The 25,859-nt window shown below is 41.7% G+C and overlaps 1 protein-coding gene across 5 annotated transcripts in view; it reads left to right on the forward strand.

Moving 5' to 3' along the window:
- The window catches only part of FAM110B (family with sequence similarity 110 member B), a 191,072-nt gene that overhangs the window by 158,746 nt on the left and 6,467 nt on the right, over nucleotides 1-25,859 (forward strand). Inside the window, exon 1 of one of the 5 annotated variants that reach the window (XM_039527673.1) lies at nucleotides 22,065-22,083. The exons of the other annotated variants lie outside the window; for them this stretch is intronic. The gene's annotated coding sequence lies outside the window, so the exon portion shown is untranslated. Of the gene's footprint in view, nucleotides 1-22,064; nucleotides 22,084-25,859 lie in introns of those variants that run through there. 5 annotated transcript variants of the gene reach the window in all.

Consider the following 25,859-nt stretch of genomic DNA (forward strand, 5'->3'; position numbering starts at 1 on the left):
TCTGTTTGGTCAGCTACGACTTCTGCCTATCCAACTGAAATGTGTTGTCCGTTGTAACTCAAGAGGTAACTTAGCTAATGCACTGGGTTCAGTTTAGTGGGTGTCACAGTTTTAAAAGGCTGACATCAGCTTGCTTCATTCTCTCTCAATATGACTGTTATGTTGTCTTGAAATCTTTTTTCGTGTATAGGAAGTGAACAACAGTTAGGAAGGCTTAGGCAATTTTTTTTATGATTCATCCCTGGCCCAAAATTAGAAATACATCCAACTCCTACTCTTAAATCACTTAGTAAGTAGTAGGTATCAGTCTGAGCTTTAAGAAAAGCTCATCTGTCATGTCTTTGACTTGTTAACGTTTGTTGAGCAAGATGCTGTTGTGGGCTTTCTTTTCTAAAAGACCGTTTTGTGGAAACCTGTAAACATACTCCCTGGCCTGAGTCTGTGTTCATATGTTACAAGTCTTATTCCTGAGGGAATTCTGTACCAAAAAAAAAAATTAAAAATTCTGCACCAAAAAAAATAAAAAATCTGTATTTTTAATTAATTAATTTTTAATTCAGAATATTTTAAAATTCTGCAAAATTCAATAAATAAATGTGGAGACATCAGCATGGCAGTGGAGTCAGGGCACTGGCTGCATGGATGTGGGAGATCACTGTGCAGTCCCCCATCTCCTGGAATAGGGACTCAGCAGTGAGGCTGCACCGGACCCTTACATAGAACAAAGGCCTGTCCTGCCCAAGAAACACCCCATGGCCCTGCTCCTCCATGCCAGATGCACCAGGTATGGGCAGGAAGGTTCAGCCCAGCAGGATCCAAGTGTGGAGGGGCTTAGTGTGTGGGGATCCAGGTGTGGAATGAGAGGGTTCTGTAGGGGGACAGTCTGGGTGCAGGCAGCTCAGTAGTGGGTCTGGAAGCATAGAGGCTTGTTGGGGGCTTCTTGGTGCAGGGAGAATGGGATTCAGCAGGGGGGTTCAAGTGAAGGTGGTTGGGGCTCTGCAGGGTATGAGAGGATGTGGCTCGGCAGGGAGGGTCTGGGTGCTGGGGGAGTGGGCCTGGGTGTGGTTGGGGTCCAGTTGCAGCTAGTTGGGGATCAGTGGGGTGGGGGATCTGAGTGGCTTATTGGGGTGGTTCAGGTGTAAGGGGGTGTCCAGGTGCATGCTCGTCGGGGTGGGGGTTCGATGCTCCTGCTTAATGGGGGAGCCCCAGCTGCTGCCGCTGCCAGGGATCCTGCTTCCCCTCCATTCCCCTATCCCTACTTCTCTTCTCCATCCCCTCCACACTGCCCCGTACCCCATCTCCTCCCTTCACTCCCACATCCCCCTGCCCTAACCTATCCCCTTCGTTCACCACTGCCTGTTCCCTGCTTTCCCCATTTCCCCCGCACCACCCTGCCCCTTTGCTCTGCCCACTGAGGGCTCTTACCATTGTACAGAAAACAACCAGCACACATAGAAGGGGAAGTAGACTGGCACTAGGACCCAGGAGACGGCATTCAGCTGTAGGGTCAGGAACCCAAACTGCTACCTTCCCTCACCCTGGCAGCTCTGTGCCTGCAGAAATGGGGTGGCTTTTGGGGAGGCATTGCCCCCCTCCCCCTCCCCACGGTGATTTACTGCCGCTCTGGGTGCCCAAAATCAGGTGCCCACATTGCTGGGGAGGGACATGTGATTGCTCTTGCAGCTTCCCTTTGCTTTCCCGTTACTTTCTGCAGGGAAGCAAATCTGCAGAGCATCATGATTTCTGTGCCCATGCAGCAATGCAGAATTCCCCAGGTGTAAAGTCTGCCATCACTAAGTATTATAAATTATTTAAAGCAGAGGAGAGAATAAAGGATGAAAATAAAAGGGGATAAAAGTGAGTTTGTCAGTAGTGCTGAAGAGGACACTGTTCAGTGACATAAATCTCCTCTGTACCCTAGACCAAGTAAAATAACAAGATCAGGAGGCTTGCTCACTTGAAGAGAGCAAGTAGTTTTCATAACCAGTGTACACAGCAGAACTACACCCTCAGTTAGAAATACTGAACTATGAATAGTCCATACAGACTAGCAAATGTTCACAAGCCATACAGTACATCCAATGTGAAAAAAGTAGTAAGATGCACACGCTTGTCTTATTTGTTACCTAAATCACACACATGCAGGAGAAGACTAAAGCGTAGAGCTTTCTGCTCCAGAAACAGGCCCAAAGGAGAATCAGAGTAACCAGAGAAAAACTCTTCATTAGTTGTTGGTAGTTTTAAGACTTATTTTGTTTTTGTAGCCAGCTCGAAGTGAGTAGAGTCTCACTGCATCAGCCTACTGGTGATTCACGGTAGCAAGAGTCCCCGGTGGGTGTAGCATCAGTGTAGCTGGTTCCCTCAGGATCCTTCCTGCCTCCCACAGAAAGAGAAGCAGTGTATGCGGTGCTCCAACTGTCTTCAGCTGGTGTATGGGCCCTTGGGGACTCCCCTAGGCTGCTGTACCATGCACCTGAGACCAGACAGAGAATCAGGGAGACAGAACCAGCATGTCACATATGCTGGCCTGTAATATCTAACTGGCGTAGCACATGAGACTTTTCATTTTACAACTGTAGCTACATGAGTAGTTTGGAATTGAACAGAATTTTATGTGTGACTATTTTATTTATGTTAATTCAAGTCATCAGTGAAATAAGATTTCATGCTTTTAACTGTACTTATATGTGGCTAATGGTTTTGACTTAAATTTTCTACTTATAAAGGTTTTGGGCTAAATTCTGCACTGATTTTTTGTGCAATCCCATAGAATACAGTGGGGTTGCATAGGTGTAAATCAGTGCACTGTCTCTCTCTCTCTCTGTCTAATCTAAACTGTGCTTTAGGTATTGTGTTGATTAAGAAGTTTATCTGGAATATGTCACTTTAAGAGCAATATGCTGGACTGACAAACTGCTGGGAGAGGTTTGTTACCAACACAGTTAATCAAATTTAAATAGTGAACTTAACATATGGCTGTGCTTGAGGCACTTAGTAGATTGTTTCAGATTCAGTCGCTGATTACATTGCCATTACGTCATCCTCCTCTACAAAATTTCAATTTGAAAATCTGAACGCATCTTCCTCTAAGTTTTCCCAGGGACTTCTTCCCTCCTACAAACCACGGGCCCTGTTGTTGACTGGCCTGTGCACTGGAGCGGGGAAGGACTCAAAGATCTTTGCCTAGCTACACACCCAAACAAAAACCAGTGCCCCAAAAGCCACCGTTTGCCCCACATATGCCATACAGAGAATGAAGAGTATTATTAGGGGTGTTATTGGTTTTTGGTTCTTTTTAAATGCACTTCCTGTGTAGGAGTAGCATTTAAAGCCTTAACAGTAAAACTGTGTGTGTGTGTGTGTGAGAGAGAGAGAGAGAGAGAGAGAGAGAGAGAGAGAGAGAGATGCTATAAGTATTGTGCAACAAAGAGTAATTAAACCAACTTCCTTGATTATTTTTAAATCTTTCATCCCAACAACCACATCGCTAGCTCCTTGTTCCTGTATTAGCTTTGCCTGCTAGCTCCATCTGCAGTGTATGTTTCTTTCACAGTCACTGAACAGAATTATTGGTCTTCTGCTCCATATCATAGACATTAGACACCTGCAATGTGATTAAAGGCTCCATGGAACACTGATTTGCTTCTTTATTTGTATACCTTTCTCAGTCATTGTTATCCTGGGACCCAACCCAAGTTTGGTGAAATCCCTTGTGACATGACCTTTTCTAGCAATTTCACACTTTACTTCATATGCTCTAAAGGAACCCTTGAGAACTGGCACAGTTTATTTTTTGTGGAGCTAGATGATTGCAATAATCCACGGACAACAAGGCCACAATCTCATTGGCAATACTTGTGTTTTCTATTACCGTGACCTGAGTCTTTCATTTTAGGAGATTCAATAGGATACAGATCTTTGCAATTATATCTACCTCTGTTCATTATATAAGAACATCTTCGTCCATTGTAGTTCACATTGACAATCCCATCATAACTCTGTATTCCTTGTAGGTCCCTTTTGCTCTTTGGAGTAGTGATCTAGCACAAGTGTGATATATTTTGAAGAAATATTGCCATATCTTGCCACCAGCTAATTTTGCCTATTCGTTTATTATAAATTATTTTAAATAGATTTAAATATATGATCTTTATATATTTATTCCATGTATGTATGGCTCAATCTGTTTGTCTGTAGCAAGGAGGAAACTTCCCTTGATGAGTGACAACAGCTTCTTGTCTAAAACTTTCTCACCCTTATAGGTAAGTATGCTTTCCAGTGTGAGCCCTGTGTTAATCAATGCAGTGCTCTTTACTAAGTCTGCAGATAGTTAGCTCCACTGTCACTGCTGCTGCTTGTAGACTGGCCAGTCTTTTCATTGTGGATGTTCAGAACTTTGTGGGTAACTGTGAAACTGACAAAACTCAAGCCAGTTTCACATTATTTCTGTGGAAAGCTGTGGCCTGCAGCAGAGGGAGAATCTAAAGCCATTCACATGGGAGGACTACACAGACATGGAGGATGGGGTAACCAGTGCATTGAGTATTCTGATATGGGTTTCTCTCCATCTCTTTTGTTGAAGCTGTTCCACTTTAATAAATAATTTAATATTCATTGAGACAGAGAGAGAGTGAAAATCACTCTGTAAGTCCAGGGGACAGGACACTTACCTGAGAGGTGGGAGGTCCCTGTTCAAACCCCTCCTTCTCAGGCAGAGCAGGAAATAGAACTGGGGTGAGTGCCATAATCACTGGGCTAAAGGTTATAAGAGAGGTTCTCCTCTTCCTCCTCCTGGCTGTTTTGTGTGAAGTTAGACACCTGCTTAACTCATTCTCGCAAAAAATGGCTTAGACACCTAAGCTGCCTGACTCCAGAAAAGGGGTTCCCAGCTGTGGATTACAAGCAGAGATAGAGGCCTCCCTGCACCCTGGACTTAAGTGTCTAGCTTCACGATAGGGGAAGAGCTTAAACACACCTCTTTTTGTCAGCATCTCCCATTGGCTAGTTTAGGCAGCTCTGTGCCTAGTGTGCTTGCTTTTGTGGATTGCATTCTTAGGTGCCTCTTTCCCCCCATGCATTGTTATAGAGAGCCTATATGCCTAACTTGGGTTTTGTGAACCCCAGTGATTTTCTAGGCACCTAAAAGGTGTTGCAAAACCAACGTCCTTTTGTGGATCCTGCCTCAACTGCTTTATTCCTTAAAACTGCTAGTGGTAGGGCTGACTTTCAGAGTCTACTCTTGGGGTGTCTGTGGTGCACAGAAATTTTCTCTGTAACCACTGCATTTAGCCTTCAGGCTGGTAGGTGTTGGGTATATTTCTCCAGTTGTGGGTGGGTGTATGAGAACTTTTCATTCCTTTGCCCGAGTCATTCCCTTAGTTAACAATTCTGCTGACTGATGTATAAACCAGAATAGAATCCAGCGCACTCTTCCATAGTTGTAATGTATCTGCTGTGCTAACAGAAGTCATAATCAGGGGAGGAAATTGCCAGTGAAATAACCAGTCAAAAATTGAAAATACGGATAGAGAGCCATATCTGCTAAGCAAGGACATTCATCATGTACAGTCACTTTTTTAACCTAGCTACACAATAAGGATGATGATAGTTATTAGTTAGTATTTATTTGCTTTAAGAATGCACATTGAAAACATTTGTGTAATAGCAGTATACTACAAATGTACTGATTACGTTTTTCCAAATTGTTGTGTACAAATATATTGATTGAAAGGAAAATTTACCCATAATTTTTAAATACAATATGGTGGCATTCTATATGCCCTATAAAGTCTGAAGATACTTTAAAAAGTCATCAGTAGACATAAAATCCAAAACTTTTTGACTAATTGGATTCACAAGAACTTTTCCAAGTCAGTAATGATCCCTATTGTTGAATGGGGAAAGGTACTCCTGGAGGAATTCTGCCCCACTGTATGCATAATTAATGAGCCACACATCTTTTTAATTTTTTGTGCAGAAAAAAAGCTGCTGCTGGAAAGTTGCTGCGGTTCCGCATTTTGCTCACCAGAAGGTGCTGTGGCACTAGAACAGAGCAGCCTCCCCAGCAGAAAATAACTTTGTCTGGAAAGTTGCTGTAGTTCTGCCTTTTTCCCACCAGAGGGTGCTGTGGCAATAGAACAGAGCAACAGCTCCCTGCCAGCTAGGGAAGAAAAAAGAGCCTGCCTTCTTCATAGCCCAGTCAGGCCAGGTCAGGAGACAAACAGTGTGGGGCTGCTGGGGGGGGGGGGTTGGGTTCATAAGGGCTAGTGGGGGAAGACAAACTGGGGCAGGGGCTTAGGGAGGCCAGATAGCAAGTGTGAAAAATCGGGATGGGGTGTAATAGGTGCCTATATAAGAAAAAGCCCCAAATATTGGGACTACCCTATAAAAATCGGGACATCTTGTCACCCTACAGGGGCTGAATGGGAGTGGAAGCGCAGGGCCACATGGTGACAGGGGAGGGGATGCAAGGCCACACAGGGACAGGGGAATGGCTGGTGGGGGGGGTATAGAGACACATGGGGACAGGGAGGGGGTTCAGGGCCATATGGGGATGTGGGGAGTGGGTGTCTGAGTGGAGGTGCAGGTACACATGGGAACAGGGGCAGATGTGCCTGACTGTATATCTACCTCTGTTCATTATATAAGAACATCTTCGTCCATTGTAGTTCACATTGACAATCCCATCATAACTCTGTATTCCTTGTAGGTCCCTTTTGCTCTTTGGAGTAGTGATCTAGCACAAGTGTGATATATTTTGAAGAAATATTGCCATATCTTGCCACCAGTTAATTTTGCCTATTCGTTTATTATAAATTATTTTAAATAGATTTAAATATATGATCTTTATATATTTATTCCATGTATGTATGGCTCAATCTGTTTGTCTGTAGCAAGGAGGAAACTTCCCTTGATGAGTGACAACAGCTTCTTGTCTAAAACTTTCTCACCCTTATAGGTAAGTATGCTTTCCAGTGTGAGCCCTGTGTTAATCAATGCAGTGCTCTTTACTAAGTCTGCAGATAGTTAGCTCCACTGTTACTGCTGCTGCTTGTAGACTGGCCAGTCTTTTCATTGTGGATGTTCAGAACTTTGTGGGTAACTGTGAAACTGACAAAACTCAAGCCAGTTTCACATTATTTCTGTGGAAAGCTGTGGCCTGCAGCAGAGGGAGAATCTAAAGCCATTCACATGGGAGGACTACACAGACATGGAGGATGGGGTAACCAGTGCATTGAGTATTCTGATATGGGTTTCTCTCCATCTCTTTTGTTGAAGCTGTTCCACTTTAATAAATAATTTAATATTCATTGAGACAGAGAGAGTGAAAATCACTCTGTAAGTCCAGGGGACAGGACACTTACCTGAGAGGTGGGAGGTCCCTGTTCAAACCCCTCCTTCTCAGGCAGAGCAGGAAATAGAACTGGGGTGAGTGCCATAATCACTGGGCTAAAGGTTATAAGAGAGGTTCTCCTCTTCCTCCTCCTGGCTGTTTTGTGTGAAGTTAGACACCTGCTTAACTCATTCTTGCAAAAAATGGCTTAGACACCTAAGCTGCCTGACTCCAGAAAAGGGGTTCCCAGCTGTGGATTACAAGCAGAGATAGAGGCCTCCCTGCACCCTGGACTTAAGTGTCTAGCTTCACGATAGGGGAAGAGCTTAAACACACCTCTTTTTGTCAGCATCTCCCATTGGCTAGTTTAGGCAGCTCTGTGCCTAGTGTGCTTGCTTTTGTGGATTGCATTCTTAGGTGCCTCTTTCCCCCCATGCATTGTTATAGAGAGCCTATATGCCTAACTTGGGTTTTGTGAACCCCAGTGATTTTCTAGGCACCTAAAAGGTGTTGCAAAACCAACGTCCTTTTGTGGATCCTGCCTCAACTGCTTTATTCCTTAAAACTGCTAGTGGTAGGGCTGACTTTCAGAGTCTACTCTTGGGGTGTCTGTGGTGCACAGAAATTTTCTCTGTAACCACTGCATTTAGCCTTCAGGCTGGTAGGTGTTGGGTATATTTCTCCAGTTGTGGGTGGGTGTATGAGAACTTTTCATTCCTTTGCCCGAGTCATTCCCTTAGTTAACAATTCTGCTGACTGATGTATAAACCAGAATAGAATCCAGCGCACTCTTCCATAGTTGTAATGTATCTGCTGTGCTAACAGAAGTCATAATCAGGGGAGGAAATTGCCAGTGAAATAACCAGTCAAAAATTGAAAATACGGATAGAGAGCCATATCTGCTAAGCAAGGACATTCATCATGTACAGTCACTTTTTTAACCTAGCTACACAATAAGGATGATGATAGTTATTAGTTAGTATTTATTTGCTTTAAGAATGCACATTGAAAACATTTGTGTAATAGCAGTATACTACAAATGTACTGATTACTTTTTTCCAAATTGTTGTGTACAAATATATTGATTGAAGGGAAAATTTACCCATAATTCTTAAATACAATATGGTGGCATTCTGTATGCCCTATAAAGTCTGAAGATACTTTAAAAAGTCATCAGTAGACATAAAATCCAAAACTTTTTGACTAATTGGATTCACAAGAACTTTTCCAAGTCAGTAATGATCCCTATTGTTGAATGGGGAAAGGTACTCCTGGAGGAATTCTGCCCCACTGTATGCATAATTAATGAGCCACACATCTTTTTAATTTTTTGTGCAGAAAAAAAGCTGCTGCCGGAAAGTTGCTGCGGTTCCGCATTTTGCTCACCAGAAGGTGCTGTGGCACTAGAACAGAGCAGCCTCCCCAGCAGAAAATAACTTTGTCTGGAAAGTTGCTGTAGTTCTGCCTTTTTCCCACCAGAGGGTGCTGTGGCAATAGAACAGAGCAACAGCTCCCTGCCAGCTAGGGAAGAAAAAAGAGCCTGCCTTCTTCATAGCCCAGTCAGGCCAGGTCAGGAGACAAACAGTGTGGGGCTGCTGGGGGTGGGGGTTGGGTTCATAAGGGCTAGTGGGGGAAGACAAACTGGGGCAGGGGCTTAGGGAGACCAGATAGCAAGTGTGAAAAATCGGGATGGGGTGTAATAGTTGCCTATATAAGAAAAAGCCCCAAATATTGGGACTACCCTATAAAAATCGGGACATCTTGTCACCCTACAGGGGCTGAATGGGAGTGGAAGCGCAGGGCCACATGGTGACAGGGGAGGGGATGCAGGGCCACACAGGGACAGGGGAATGGCTGGTGGGCGGGTATAGAGACACATGGGGACAGGGAGGGGGTTCAGGGCCATATGGGGATGTGGGGAGTGGGTGTCTGAGTGGAGGTGCAGGTACACATGGGAACAGGGGCAGATGTGCCTGACTGAATGGGAGAAGCCAGGGGTTAGCCAGGGTCTGCATTGCTCCCAAACAATCCCTCCCCATCCCCCCAAAAAGCCTGTTCCATACATTTCCCTTCCATACCTAACAACCCACCAAGTTCACACCCAGGCTCCTTCCCAGCAATGACTTCCCTCTCCCTCAGCTCCTCCGTTACCCCTGACTCCCCCAAGCTTTGCACTGCTTCTGAGGGGTGCGAGAAATACGGTTCTGTATTGTAGTTTAAATGAATTATCACTCAGAGTTCTGTATTAATATGCCTAGTAAGGAATCTATTTGTCAAAAAACAAATTGTTGTCTGTATTGTTACAGACATACTTGCTGACAGGTATTTTGAAATAAATGACAAAAAATAATTGAAACTGGTGTGATTATATTGTGTTATTTTGACAAAATCATGCACAGAATTTTTAATTTTTTTGTGCAAAATTCCCCCAGGAGCTGGAAAGGTAAAAAAAAGTATGAAAAAGGTGAAAAATGCGAAGTGAAATGTACAGTAATTGGCTGGCAGTGAGAGTAATATGTTACAAGACAAATATTATGGTATAAATATCAGTCTAAAATGTAAAGCTGGTCAAAAAAGGTGCAAGTTTTGTTTTTGTTTGTTACTGAAGTTTGGAATTTCGGTCTCTTTTTCAAAAATCCCTACTACTTATCTCTCAGACTCCCAATAGTCTCCCAATAGTCAGTTCAAATATATTATGAAAAGTAAATATATACTTTTGTAATAGTCCTAGAAGAATTTGAAAAGTTCTTCTGATCTCATTTCTTACATTGGGAAACTTTCTAGTGTACTACACTTTGTAACAGTAGCATGCTAAGCTGCACTCCATCACGTTCACTGAGCTGTAGTAGTGTTCACATGGGGCATTACTTTATTGCAAGCTGGTGTGCTGTAGAGCCATGCCCTGGCTTTCAGCACAGTAACTTGCTGTGTAAATAAGTTCTAGTCCTTCATCCTGCTCCAGGAGGTAAACTCAGTAGCAAAACTCTCATTAACTTCAGTGAGAGCAGGACTGTGCCCTAGCACTGTGTCAGTGCTATAACGGGGCTACATCAATAAGAGAAAGCCTTTTGTAAAATAGGATTATCGTGCTTGCTCTGTGGGTCTGAACTTGAAAGACTCTTCACTTTGAAATGCCATTGACTTGATTCTGAGTTCCAGATGTGGAAGGCTTATAGCAGGGATCGGCAACCTTTGGCACACGGCCCATCAGGGAAAGCTGCCGGCGGGCCGAGACAATTTGTTTACCTGCAGCATCCGCAGGTTCGGCTGATCACAGCTCCCATTGTCCGCAGTTCAATGTTCTAGGCCAATGGGGGCTATGGGAAGCGGCGCGGGCAAAGGGATGTGTTGGCCACCGCTTCCTGCAGCTCCCATTGGCCTGGAATGGCGAACCGCGGCCAGTGGGAGCTGCGATTGGCCGAACCTGTGGATACTGCAGGTAAACCGTCCCAGCCCACCAGCACCTTTCCCCGACAAGCCGTGTGCCAAAGATTGCCAATCCCTGGCTGATAGGAATCTGCCATATATGATGTACTGTTTTTATCATAAAATATGCTCATGACTACCTTGAATCAACTATATTAACATTCATTAATTTTGAAAAATTTGTTAAAATGCCCTTTCAGTCCTTGGAAAATGCTGCTGAAGTAGATGACTCTGGGGTCAGTGACTAGGAAAGCTGAATCAATGTAGTAGTTTTAAAAGGAACTCAGGTTTTTTCTCTCATCATCTAGAAATGGCAGAAAGTTATTGGAAACTTGTTTTTTTATATATTTTCTTATGCAAATATTTACATTTGTTGGAATGTGCCGTTGTTTGTGACACAATGGCTTAGTGCATAGCTTGAATACTTTTGAAAATGTAGCCCCGTTAGTTTTGTTTTGAATGAATGTATAACACTGCTTAAGCTCAACATTGCAGATATGGCATAGAAGTGTTTAAGACCAAGTTCTGGGGCTTCCCAAATGTCTTCTGATAAACAGTCCATAGTTTCTTCAGTGTACAGCCAGGTTGCTTCTATCATTTATCTGCTAAAGTAGTTAGAAATATTTCCTGGTTCCTTGCATGTTTCCCTGTTCTTCCTCTGCAGTAGCATGTGATGTCTTATCTCATGTTAATGTTGTGTCCCTGTGTTCTCTTACATCAGGGAATTATTTAACTATGTTGAAAAGTACCTTTGCATTTTTCAATTTCTTACATCATTCCTACAGGTGGCTGCTGTATTTCTGTTTTTTGTCCTTTCTGATCTTTCTTCCTTTCATAAAGACAGTTACCCTAGTGGGGTTTGTAATCCCAGTACCAGGAAGGAAGCCAGCATTTTGCACTGCATTTTTACATGTACTCTTTTGTGGTAAGGTATATGATTCCAACAGGCTTTTTCTGATCTCTTGCCCTATATCTTTGAGAAACCTGTTCTAATGATAAAGGCAATTTTTCTTTGACCTTCAAATGGTGTTGATTGGTCTTGTATGTGTTTAATCTGAATGCTTAAGAAAGAAGGTTCCAGTGAGGAAAGTGGAGGTTCATGTCTTGGTGTCCTCAATCAAATACTGTAGGTGGAGATGTATCATGCTCACAGAATCCTCTCATGGAATAATCCAGTGGGGTTTTCTTTGTTCGAGTTGTTTGTTTGTTTTGTTTTTGTGCAACGTCTGTACTTTATCTTGTTACTGTCTCTGGTAGAAAAAAGGCTTAGAATCAGCTAGCTGTGATAACCTGTGTTTAAAAAAAAAAAGGTGCTATTTCCAAGCAAGCCCTTTCAACCTTAAACATCTAGAGTCTTCAGTTATGTGTATATATTTTACTAGTTATATCCTCAAACACAGAGGAAGCCTTCAATATCTTTGAGTCTAACCACGGCATTTTGGTGTTGTTTTTAGGGTTCTGGCAGGTAAAATATATTAAAGTTTAAAATCCTTTGTCCATCATTAAAGCTATTAAAAGACAAAATACAGTATCTTCTCTCTCTAGAAAGCAGTGAAAGAAAAAATAAGTGTAACAAAAGAAGAAGCTTCCTATTAGCTAATATAGGGAAAACTGCTGAAACCAGAGTGTATGGAAGGGAGACAGAAGCTGCTTTATATACCAAAGAGTCTACAATTCTATGGGAATGTACTTCTGTCTTCATAAATAGCTCATGAGTGGAGCTTGTGTAATCCAATTTATACATTATACCTGGATTATAAACTTCAGCTATGAGGCACTTTTGATGTTTTTTGTGTGTAAAAGGTGCTATAAAAATGAATTATCAGTGTTAATACATCATATATCACAAAACAATGGAATCTGTATCACGCTTCACTGATATTCAATTTTAATTCATTTAGTAGAAGGCATTCCACTTTCATCTGTTTCCAGTCACCAAATGCAGCTTTTGAAGGTGAAGCTGTATAACATGTGCACTTCAATTGCCAACTGTTTGTTGTTTATTCCAAGACAAAAAGTTGTTAAGAGTACATATAAGTAATTTACGGGTAAAAATGAAGTCGAAAGATGATGTAATCTCTCAAAACCAATCATTAGAAACCCAGGAAATTCAGAATTAAAGACACACATTTTCCATACTTTTCCACTTCATGGTGTCATTTTGTATTGGTTTTATTTATACTTGCTCAGATAATTCCTTCTATAATCAGTTCTCATACAAAGCACAAGGAGTGCTGTAAGTTTGGGAAAGACGTGTGTTTCATGCATAAACAAGATGCTGAATCCCAGCTTTAAGTGCAAAATGAAACTCAGACTTAGGTATGGAGTCACAACCAGCAATGGTTAGTAATTAGTATGACAGTAGTGTCTAGAGACCAGACACATTGGTTTGGTCTACACTGAAGAGTTTGATCAATGTAGGGCAGCTTATGTTGACCTAACTATGTCAATGTCTACACTACAGGCTTGCTCCCGCTTATATAAGTGCCCTACTACACTGACATAATAACTCCACCTCCACAAGAGGTGTAGGGCTTACGCTGGTGTAGTAAGGGTGATGTAGTGTCTGTGTAGACACTGCTCACTTACATCAGCTGTTGGCTAAAATTTTTGTCAATTTCACAGCTCTGTGCTGGAGCCGTGAAATGGACAAAAAAGACTAGCAGGTTCCCTGCTGTGAATCCTCTACCTGGCTCACAATTCGGGCTGTCACCCCGGGGCGGGTGGGGAGTGCCCAGACTTCCAGCTACTCACTTCCAGCAGGCTGCTGCCTGGGCTTTCCGCTCCCTTTTGGGAGTCCTGCTTCCCCCGGCTCGCCACTCATAGCCAGTCTGCTGCCTGGGCTCCCTGCTCCAAATCCAGCTGCGGGGCACTGGGAGCCTGTGCTCCCAGCTCCCCATGGAGCTCTCAGAGTGCAGCTGCTCTGAGCAGAGATAATAGCAGTGTGAAATTTCAGTTTCACTGCTGATAGGTTTTGTGCTGTGAAATTGAGCCCCCACAGGGCTCACAGCTGGGGCTGTCACCCTAGGGTGGATGGGGGGCTCCAGCTGTGAGCCCGGTGTGGCTGTCAGTGCCCCACAATGTCTTGCTTCAGTCGGTGCAAGTACTCCTGGTGAGGATGTGCTCTACTGGCAGAAGGAGAGTAGTGTGGACACCAACAGCAAATTAAATTGAATTAGTGGTGGCTGTAGATCAACCTAAATTAGTAGTGTAGACAAGCTCACAGTTCCTATCCTAAAGACTTTACACAGGGTCTAAATAGACAGAATGCACAATGGGTGGGAAGGGAAACAGGCACAGGGAGATGAATTTGCACATCAGGCAGTGCTAGGAGTGGAACCCAGGGTTTCTTGACTTATAGTCCAGTGTCTTATCCCCTACCCCACACTGCATTTCCTGAAAAAATTCTGCCATCAAGACTTGTACCAGGAATTTGCAAGATCACTTTCTCTAGAATCACCTATTACGAACTTGGCAATATTCGCCTTTTAAGGAAGGATGATCTTATGCTTAAGGCACTAATCAGAGCCTCAGAAGACTGAATCCGTTTTCTGGTTCTGCTGTAGACTTCCAAAGTGACCTAGTCAAGTTATGTAGTCTCTGTGTGCCTCATTTCCCCATCCAGGGGTGATATGCAGGTAAATACATGAATGATTGTGAAGTGCTCAGAGACAGCAGTGCTGGAGGCCATATCTGCAGATAGACAAACTGCTTAGCATTCTTTAATTTAAGTCATCTTTCTAACTGATGGATTACTGAGGATAAGGGGTTGGATGTGCTTTAAGTTTCAGGAGGCTCTGTGGGCAGAGCACTTACATGTATTGGTGTTGCAGCAGATTCCAAATTCAATTGGGAAGGTAAGAGAAAGGAAGAAATGATGTCAAAGGGAAAACTGGATTTACAGTAGACTCTACAGCAACTCTGTTTTCTCTTGCCCGATTGACAGCTGGCAGTTCCTGGTTGACTTGATTTTCTCCATCCTTTTTATTTTTTTTTCCTTCTTCTATAATGGCTCCAACTCTCATGCCCGTTTCCATTTCCCTCTATATCTGTTGTTTTTCTGTGTTCTCTTCTTGTCAGCATCTTCTGTTTTGTTTCTGTAGCTTCCACTCCTCCTTCCCCCAGTCTCTGTCAATGTCCCCCTTCCTTCTCTTTTTCATCCGCCTATTCCTTTTCCTTTCATTTCTCCCCACTCTTTTGTATTCTTTTCCTGCTCATATGTCCTGTTCCCCAGTATCTCTTTTCTCCCAACTCCTTTTTCCCTTTACTATTTTTTCATCCACTTTGCCTCTCCTCTTTTTCCTAGGCTTCCATTTATCCTTCCCTTTTGCCTCCCTCATTTTTGTCTTGCTTATCTTTCCCCTCCTGTTGCTGACTTCCTTGGGGTGGGAATATCTCAAACTATCTGTTCCTTTCCTTCCACTTCATTTGAATTAATTATGCTGGAGCACTCACCACAGCATTGACTTTAGGTAGGCTTAACAGTAAAAAAAATAGAATAATTGTAGTGTCAATAAAGGGTCATGTTGGTCCATTTACTTGAATAGGCCACATTCTGAGGCAAGAGAGCTAAAGGTTTCTGAAAAGGCAATTAATATTTAAAATACATATATAGGTGACAATGTATTTTGGCTTTTGTCAAGTAATATGAATCTGTAACTTGTAATGTAGAATTCTGTAGGGATATTGATTGTTTTCGAGTTGATTGTGAGTTCTAGAGGGTTATGGAGGTTATCACTGGGCAGGACATGTAGCTAGGATGATGAAGGCAGACCTGTTCAAGTCTCTTGGAAGGACATTTTTATGATGTCCAACCTCATGACTGACCAAGGAGAAGATAGAGGGATAATATTGAACAAGAGCATTTAATGGGACTCACCATCAGCAGCGAAAATATGCCCTTGACGGAAAGAGGTGAGGATAAATGCTGAGAGCATCCAAGGACCTCTGTGATCTATAGAGATGGAGGGTAAAGTAAAATAATAAAGTATCAAGTATACTCCTATGAAAGAGACTGATTTGCTTTGATTAGGTCATGTCATATCTTGCTTTGTAATAACTGAAATGAAGTGGGAAAAGCTGGCATTCCCTTTCAAATGGGCTTATATTTTCCAGATTCATGCATGTTAAGAACCCTGTGAAACAATTTGTGTTATTGCATGATCCTCATACACAATCACAATATGAAGGGTAATACTAGGGAATACTTTCTGTTATTCCCACTTGTAAAGCAAACAGAGTAAGAGAACTGTCTGTTTCCAGAGCTTGGACACTAGCATAATCTGAAAGCTGTGAACAGGAGAAAAGTCAGTCTGTTGGTATGTAAACAAACATCAGCATAAAGTACAATATTTGGAGATAATACAGGTACAATATCAAATTGTTACAATATTACTGATTTGCAACCTGTATTCCTGAGGTGTTTGTAACTCTGAGGTTCTACTGTACTTATAGATCAAAAAAGTTATCGCTGGAAGAAAAATTCCATCATAATTCCATCAGTGTCTTTGGGCATAAGGAAAGGTATTTAGTCCTCAGGGTTTGACAGTTTTACCTGCTTTGTTCTAAAGACAGCTTTCCATTTTAGTATCCAGTCTCTATCCTGGAGGTCATTAATGGGAAAAAATCCTCTGGGTATTGAACTGGACTTACTTTAGGAGTCAAATCAGATTTAAGGCTTTTTTTTAATACAGTTTCCGGATGTTGATATTTTCAAGTGACTATGTAGGTATTTGTACGAGGCTTATTGCAATCTTCATGTGAAAATAGTCTTCATGTGAATGCTCCATGATGAAGTATTTGTAGTGTAGCCTATTATTATTCTGGTGTGGACACAAACTATTAAAACATACATGAAGTAGTTAATGTGTGATTTGTCATTATACTATAGATGAAGTGCTAGATCCTCTCTTTACTAACAAATGCCCATTAAATTTCAGTGGCAGCAAAACAGAGGCCAATACAATCATTTTTCACATATCCTGACAAAATTTTCAACTGTGACTGGTACTTTTAGGTGACCAACATGAAACAACTTAGTGGGGCCTAGTATTCTGAAAATCAGCCCCCTTTAAGTTATCTCAAGTTGGGCAGCCAGAAAGGGAGGCACCTCAAAACACTAATGACCTTAGAAAATTTAGACTCCTAGTTTTATTTCCAGATCACTATTTTATACTAACTACACTGCTTACTATATGTGTGCACACAGTAGTATATACTATACTATACACACATGTACATTTTCTAATTCCTACCATCAATCTCTATACCTCCAGGCATTTACATAAAATCTTTTGAGTTTTAAAGACTATACAAACTTAATGCCTCATCCTGCACACTTTAGCTCAAGCAATAGTGTTTACATAGCAGAGAACAGGATGAGGCCCTAGGCTTAAAAGGTCAAGAGGTTTAGGTCTAAAGATGCCAATTTAGACTTTTTTAAAAGAAAAGTTTTAGAAAATTTGTTCACAATTAGATTTTTTATTAATGTAAGTCAATATGAAAATGTTTTATGAATTTAACAGCTGTATAACATCTTGACCCCACTTGCCTCTCCAGCTACTGCCCCTCTGCCTACTGCCTTTCATCTCTAAGCTCACTGAACACACTGTCACAGTTCAGGGCAACTGCACCTCTATTTCCCTTCCATGGTCTAGCAAGAGCACCCACTCTCAGGCTTCCAGCTCCCGGGCCATCACTTCTGTTGGGCGGAGACCTGCACCTCTCTCCCTCCTGACTGGGGTATTTCTAGACTGGTGAGGCCTGCCTGCACTGTGTGACTTCCTCAGCAAAGTCAGACTGCCTAAGCAGGACTGCTTTTCTTTTCTCCTTAGAGACGGCAAACAGTGTAATTGCCACAAGTGTTACCACCCAGCTCTTTGTAAGCAAGTACATTTATTCTTAAGGCAACAGCATTATAGAGAAAACATATTGAAAACAATAAAAAGAGCCTACCTGCATGGTAATCAGCTGACCATAGATCACCCCATCTCCAGCCAGGGTTCTGGCCAGTGAACAATCCTTCAAACCCCACTATGGTTACAAGTTTATAATCCCTTTTTGCTCAGAACAAGAACACTTATGGATCTGTGAGTTAGTCCTTTATGCTGTTTGAGCCTTTTCATCTTGGGAATAAACAATTCACAGACAAAGGTTCTCCTCTCCCCTCAGGGCAAAGGTTCAAAAGATCAGGTCTGGGGATGGTCCTTTGCATTACCCTTCCCTGGTCAGAAGGGAGTGGGACAAGGGTCCCTGCCCAGTGACAGATGATGGCTGGAGACCTGAGACTTGACTGGGAATTCCTGGAGTGGATTACAAAGGGTGCATACAGGTGCAGTTACTCTGACACACACTTTCTACAACTACTCTTTGGAACTCCTCTCTTCCAGTTCCATGCTAGACCCTCTCCAATCACCTTCCATCCCTTGCATTCCACTGAAACCCGGACTCTGCAGGGCCAGCCGGAAGCCCTGGACCCCTGAGCACCGACCCTGTGGGGCTGGCCGGCAGTCTCGACCCTGGACTCCCAACCCCACCGCGCTGTGCAGCCGGGAACCTGGACCCTGCCACGTGGGCCAGCCTTTCGCACACAGCTGAGCTGAGCCGCAGCTGTGTGCTAATTGGGCTGCATTGGTCGCGGGTTGAGAACCACCGCTCTACACCATATCTCTGAGTAATCTCATCTGCAAACACAAATTCAACTACTAGCTTTGTGCTGATGACTCAGACCTCTCTGCTTCAGACCTGCCTCCTTCTGTCCAAAATAAAATCTCAACCTGTCTCTGACATCTCTTGTGGATGTCTAGTTGTCATCTCAACATAACTAAACCAGATAGCCTAATCTTTCCCCATAAGCCCTCCTTTCCCACCTGCTTTCTCAATTACTGTGCACAATGCCACCATCCTGCCTATTGCTCAGGCTTGTAATCTGAGTGTCAGTTTTGACTCAGATGTCTCTCCAGGTCCTCACACCCAGGCTGTGTCTAAGTCTTGAAGATTCTTTCTGCACAACATCTCATGGTACAGTCTTTAATAATAATTATAATTATTATACCTATTTCTTATAAAATGCTTTTCATGAGTAGATTTCAGAGCACGTCATGACCTTTAATATATTTATCCTCACAACACCCCTGTGAAGCAAGGAAGTAATGTTATACCCATTTTACGGATTGAGAACTGAAGTACAGTGGAATTAAGTGACTTGCCCAAGGTAATACCGGAAGTTTGTGGCAGAGCAGGGAATTGATCCCCAGGTCTCTCAAGTCCTAGGCTAGTGCCCCAATTACTGGTGCTATGGTAATACAAATAATAATAATTATAATATATAGTGCATAGCTGTGCATTGCATTTTATGTAAGAAATAATAAACCCCAACAAAAACATTTTTAGGTAGCTGTTTCCTTGCAGTTATCAGCACTGCAAAAATGTTCAAGTGCATGAAAACCCCAAGTAAAAACTAACTAAAAATAGCCTAGTAAACATTGTTTGTGCTAAGAAAAGTGCAAAGGGTAAACGCACAGCATAAATGATGAAAAACATTAGTTAGATTTAACATTTCTTTCCCTATTAATATCAGGGGTTTAATTAATGGGAGAGGTTTTTAAAAAATGTATACAGTTTTGGTACTTATAGTGAAGCTTAATTCATCCGGCAAAAGTTGCATGCAATCTCTGAAAGTTTGTTTGTTTGAAAGAAGTACTATACATGTATATACAATTTGTCTACCTATTAAAATATTTATCCGTCGTTGCCATAGAAATAAACTGAGTCTGCAGGTGCATGAGTGAGGAGGAAATGTTTCAAGCCCCTGCAGAGTTTTTAGTAAATCGTTCTAATCAAACATATACTGAGATAGAAATCTTCACAAAGAGCTGGAGTTACAAAAAAGTCATATTAATAAACCTTTTTAGGCCTCTTCCAGAGACTTTTTAAAATGACAGTCTGAATTATTCCTGAGTGAATTCTGTTCTGAGCAGTACAGGGGCACAGAGAAAATAGAATTGATTTCCATTACTGCTTTTACAAATACAGCTCGTAATATTCCTCCAAACAATGTGGGGACCTATACTTGTCTCAGAATGGTTTTGGTCTCTAGGTGGAAGAAAAGGAGGTTTTGTTTCTGGGCTTTCTTGAGTATTTGTGCAGATTTGTATAGAAAGGTATTTATCCAGAAGCAGGTAAAACTGAGGGTAGATTATGGATGTTGGGTTGAAAATATAACAGTGCAGATTTCTACAGCAGAAAAGAATATTTCTATTTTTAGGTTTTTCCATCAAAGACATACTCTAGCTCCTGTCAAACAATAAACATATGCTTACATCCTGCCTTTGTGATGAAGAAGGGACTCGGTTGCTCAGCCACTTTTTTGGCATTTGTATGTAAATAGAATTTTTGGATACTTCTTCTTTGATAGAATCCTGGCATTTATAACATGGTTCATATCTGTTTCAGAACATGCTGGGATTCTAGTCTAAACTTCACAGGTTTAACTGCACAGTAGAATAGAATTGATATTAAATGATGGCTGGCTTTTGATAATGGAAAGTTTCAGCTTAGAAGGAAATAGTTAATTTAAATTAAAAAAATCCTTTTGGTTAGATTTAAGTTAAGAGTTAACCAAGTCAATCTTTATGAAACTAAACTAAACTGGACTTTTATTTCTATTGAAGTTTTGCATTTCTTATTCCATAATATTGTATGGAACTTTTTCATATATTAAGATTCAACAATTGGTATTTAGGTTAGAAAACTGATTTCTTCTACAAACTCAAAAATTGTTTTAAACGTTTCATAAGGAGGTTCAGTATCAAGAATTGATGTGCACGTTTGCACATCCTGTAAGAATAGAATAGAATTGGCATGAGGCTGTCAGACCATTGGTAAAATCCTGTTAAGAAAATACTATAACAGGAAAAGTTAGTTCTCTCTCTTGAATAAGTGCTCATTTTAAGTAACACATTAGGCAGGTAGCAGTAGTAACCAAAATTTCAGCCTTTCTTCTTGAAAGGTGACAGCTATAATTATTCAAACCTTTGTCACTATTGTGGATCAACATAATTCAATCCTCCTGAGGCAACTCTGAAAGACCACTCAGAAACTTCCACCAGTGTAGACTGTTCCTGACTGTTTAGCACTTCTTACTGCATGAAGCATATTACATCAGTGCTCCTGATGGGGTTTTTTTTCCCCCAGGTGTAACTGAAAATCAGCACTTTGATTTGTGGTCTGAGTCATAGCTATCTTAGAAATTGCCTCTCTCCTTATTCTGTATCCTGACAACAGACATCATCATCTTTCTGTGCACACACAAGTTGCACAGGTTTTAGGGGAATTGTTAGTAGCAAATTACACAGTCTACACATGTGATAAACCAGTCAATAAAGGTTATGTTAGTGAGGATGCAAGAAACTTCATGAGATTCACATTGCAGAATTTCTAATGAAAACTCCTGTGGAATAAACAGTTTTGTTGGAGGAGTTTGAGAGAGTAATGTTCTGCTCAAAACAGCTGGTCCGACACACTCTGTACCATTGGGGGCTCCTCAGAAATACCACTAAGCCACCATCTAGACCCCTGTTTCAGATCCCTGAAGTCGTGTTACCCAATGTTGCTACCTGAGCTAGTAGGAGTATCTTGGCCTAAAAGTAACTCAACATTGCAAACCTCATCGACAGAGGATAGGCATACTCCTCATAAGGGGACAGGAACATCCCATATCAAATTAGGCTGGTGGACACATCTAGTCAATCTCCCTCTTCTCCCATTTGGGCTTCAGCCACCTCAATCTCATTCATGTTTTGGTCTGACTCTGGAAAAGCAGAGATGGTGCATTGTTTGTATTCAAGGAAGAAAAAGAGATGTGCAGCTGAGTATCATTTGCTGCATTTGGAATGTAAATCTTTAGGGGCAGGACTCATACCTTCTGTTTTTTTGCACAGTGTTAAACACACTGATGGTAATTAATAAAGAAATAATAACACTTAATCCCAAAACAATTCATTCTCTCCCATGATTGGCTTTATATGTGTACTGAACGGGATGGATGACAAATCAGAACCCTGGAGGACTCTACATGAGATTATTTCCTAATAACACGTTGTAAATTCCTTGCAAATCTCTTAAAATACATCAGATGCTTTTAATTTACAGGTAAAGTATATACATCTGGTTGATTTGTCTGGCAATAATTACCTCTCATAGAAATTCTCACCAGCAGTATAAGATGGCTTGCAAATTGATAGGCATATGGAGAAGACAGAAAAGGAGATCTGTGGAGAAACAGGGTTTGAGATTTTTGTCTTCATATGGAGCACTATCAAAATGTGGGTAATTGCAAACTACATATTTTCTTCAATATTTCATACTTTTAAAAAAAGCTTCTAGATCGCTGATTTTGACTCTTTCAGCTGGTGGGTCTTTGCTCAAAGCAGTGAGTGATTATGAAGAGTTCATGTCTGAGTTAGGAATAATAAAACCTGTTTTAGTAACTAGACGAAGCACTCAGTGTCCAAAATCTTCTTTTGGTAAAGAAAATAATACCTGTATTCATTCTTCCTTCAGAGAGAATTCTTACAGCATGTGACACTTTTGTTTGCTCTTACATTCCTAGAAGCAAGTGACACTGTTACACAGCTGGTGAATTGCATTTTGCCTGATAACTTCATACAGGATAAAACGGTTTATAATAACAACAGTAATTTGGGTAACATGATTAACTACCAGATAATTAGTTTTACCTTTAATTTTTAAATAACATCAGCCCCTGGTAATTGCATCATTAGAAATGGTACATTATCTGTTTTTAAAAATATTAATCTAAATAGTGAGGTTCTGCATCTGGATTTAGTGAAAAAAATGTATGTGGCTAATAAATGGAGAAGTGGTACAGATTCTTTCTGTGCATTAAAACTTTTTATTCCAGCAGTCCTCTCTCTCACTCCCCAAATAAATTAGGGAAAATATTGGCCATCTTAATGGAGTGAAATCATTCAGATATGAAGCTGAAATATTCTTTTTCTCTTAAGCGCCTGTTAGTAATGCTGTTTATTTAATTGTCACTGTAGTAAGCCTCATTTTTAGGATCTTCTAACAACCATAAAAAATTGTTCCCCATTGAAATGTGACACGATGTCAGATTGAGAGTGACATTTAAAATAAATAACATTTAAAATTATAAAGAAGACCATAATGCTGTATATCCTTGCTCATATGAGTAATCAGTGGTTCACAGTCATGTTGAAAGGGCATAACGAGTGGGCTCCTGCAGGGATCAGTTTTGGGTCTGGTTCTGTTCAATATCTTCATCAGTGATTTAGATAATGGCATAGAGAGTACACTTATAAAGTTTGTGGACAATACCAAGCTGGGAGGGTTTGAAAAGGCTTTGGAGGATAGGATTAAAATTCAAAATGATCTGGACAAACTGGAGAAATGGTCTGAAGTAAATAGGATGAAATTCAATAAGGACAAATGCAAATACTCCATTTTGGAAGGAACAATCAGTTGCACACATACAAAATGGGAAATGACTGCCTAGGAAGGAGTACTGCGGAAAGGGATCTGGGGATCATAGTGGATCACAAGCTAAATATGAGTCAACAGTGTAACACTGTTGCAAAAAAAGAAAAAATCATTCTGGGAAGTATTAGCAGGAGTATTGTAAGCAAGACATGAGAAGTAATTCTTCTGCTTTTCTCCGCACTAATTAGGCCTCAACTGGATTATTGTGTCCAGTTCTGGGCATCACATTTCAGGAAAGATGTGGACAAATTGGAGAAAGTCCAGAGAAGAGCAATAAAAATGATTAAAGGTCTAGAAAACATGATCTATGAGGGAAGATTGAAAAAATTGGGTTTGTTTAGTCTGGAGAAGAGAAGACTGAGGGGAGAGATAACATTTTCAAGTACATAAAAGGTTGTTACAAGGAGGCGGGAGAAAAATTGTTCTTCTTAACCTCCTGAGGATAGAACAAGAAGCAATGGGCTTAAATTGCAGCAAGGGCCGTTTAGGTTGGACGTTAGGAAAAACTTCCAGTCAGAGTGGTTAAGCACTGGAGTAAATTGCCTAGGGAGGTTGTGGAATCTCCATCATTGGTTATTTTTAAGAGCAGGTTGGACAAACACCCGTCAGGCATGAGATAATACTTAGTCCTGCCTTGAGTGCAGGGGACTGGACTAGATAACCTCTCGAGGTGCCTTCCAGTTCTATAATTCTATTATTCTATGATAAACAGAAAAAGTTAAACAGTTACACATCTGGATGTAGAAACTCTTATGTCAGTTTACTGGCTTATTTTAGCTTATATTTATATTTATAAATTTACAGATACAAGTTATACACATATAAGCCAGGATCAAACCAAATTGAACCAGCTGTTAAACCCAGGGGTAACTAAATCAGTTTAAATCATACCTCTTTAGTTAAACTAATGCAACTTTGTGTGTTGACCAGGCACAAGCCACTCTCACTTCAGAATGGGACCCACAGCTCTGAAATGTACTTTCCCCATTGGTCCAATGGATCCTGAGTTTGACCTACAAGGCACATGGCAAGTGAGATCTCTCTTGTGATTTGGGATTTTTTCTTTGAGTCCTTTGAGCTGATGTCAGTTAGCTATGTGTATGTCGGTTAGTTAAGTATCAGAGGGGTAGCCGTGTTAGTCTGGATCTGTAAAAGCAGCAAAGAGTCCTGTGGCACCTTATAGACTAACAGACGTATTGGAGCATGAGCTTTCGTGGGTGAATACCCACTTCATCGCATGCATGTAGTGGAAATTTCCAGGGGCAGGTATATATATGCAAGCAAGAAGCAGACTAGAGATAACGAGGTTAGTTTAATCAGGGAGGATGAGGCCCTCTTCTAGCAGTTGAGGTGTGAAAACCAAGGGAGGAGAAACTGCTTTTGTAGTTGGCTAGCCATTCACAGTCTTTGTTTAATCCTGAGCTGATGGTGTCAAATTTGCAGATGAACTGAAGCTCAGCAGTTTCTCTTTGAAGTCTGGTCCTGAAGTTTTTTTGCTGCAGGATGGCTACCTTTAAATCTGCTATAGTGTGTCCAGGGTGATTGAAGTGTTATCTTACAGGTTTTTGTATATTGCCATTCCTAATATCTGATTTGTGTCCATTTATCCTTTTCCGTAGGAACTGTCCAGTTTGGCCGATGTACATAGCAGAGGGGCATTGCTGTCATATGATGGCATATATTACATTGATGGACGTGCAGGTGAATGAACCGGTGATGGTGTGGCTGATCTGGTTAGGTCCTGTGATGGTGTCGCTGGTGTAGATATGTGGGCAGAGTTGGCATCGAGGTTTGTTGCATGGATTGGTTCCTGAGTTAGAGTTACTATGGTGCAGTATGCAGTTACTGGTGAGAATATCCTTCAGATTAGCAGGTTGTCTGTGGGCGAGGACTGGCCTGCCACCCAAGGCCTGTGAAAGTGAGGGATCATTGTCCAGGATGGGTTGTAGATCCCTGATGATGCGTTGGAGGGGTTTTAGCTGGGGACTGTATGTGATGGCCAGTGGAGTTCTGTTGGTTTCTTTCTTGGGTTTGTCTTGCAGTTGGAGACTTCTGGGTACACGTCTGGCTCTGTTGATCTGTTTCCTTATTTCCTCATGTGGGTATTGTAGTTTTGAGAATGCTTGGTGAAGATTTTGTGGGTGTTGGTCTGTGAGGGGTTGGAGCAGATGTGGTTGTACCTCAGTGCTTGGCTGTATACAATGGATCATGTGTCCTGCCCGGGATGGAAGCTGGAGGCATGAAGGTAGGCATAGCGGTCGGTAGGTTTTCGGTATAGGGTGGTGTAAATGTGACCATCACTTATTTGCACCGTGGTGTCTAGGAAGTGGACCTCCCCTGTAGATTGGTCCAGGCTGAGGTTGATGGTGGGGTGGAAGCTGTTGAAACTGTGGTGGAATTTTTCCAGAGTCTCCTTCCCATGGGTCCAGACGATGAAGATGTCATCAATGTAGCGTAGGTACAGAAGGGGTGTGAGTGGACGAGAGCTGAGGAAGCATTGTTCCAGGTCAGCCATAAAAATGTTGGCATATTGTGGGGCCATGCTGGTGCCCATAGCGGTGCCACTGATCTGGAGGTA

The sequence above is a fragment of the Mauremys reevesii genome, linkage group 2 (assembly GCF_016161935.1).
Source record: "Mauremys reevesii isolate NIE-2019 linkage group 2, ASM1616193v1, whole genome shotgun sequence".
NCBI classification, from domain to species: Eukaryota; Metazoa; Chordata; order Testudines; family Geoemydidae; genus Mauremys; species Mauremys reevesii.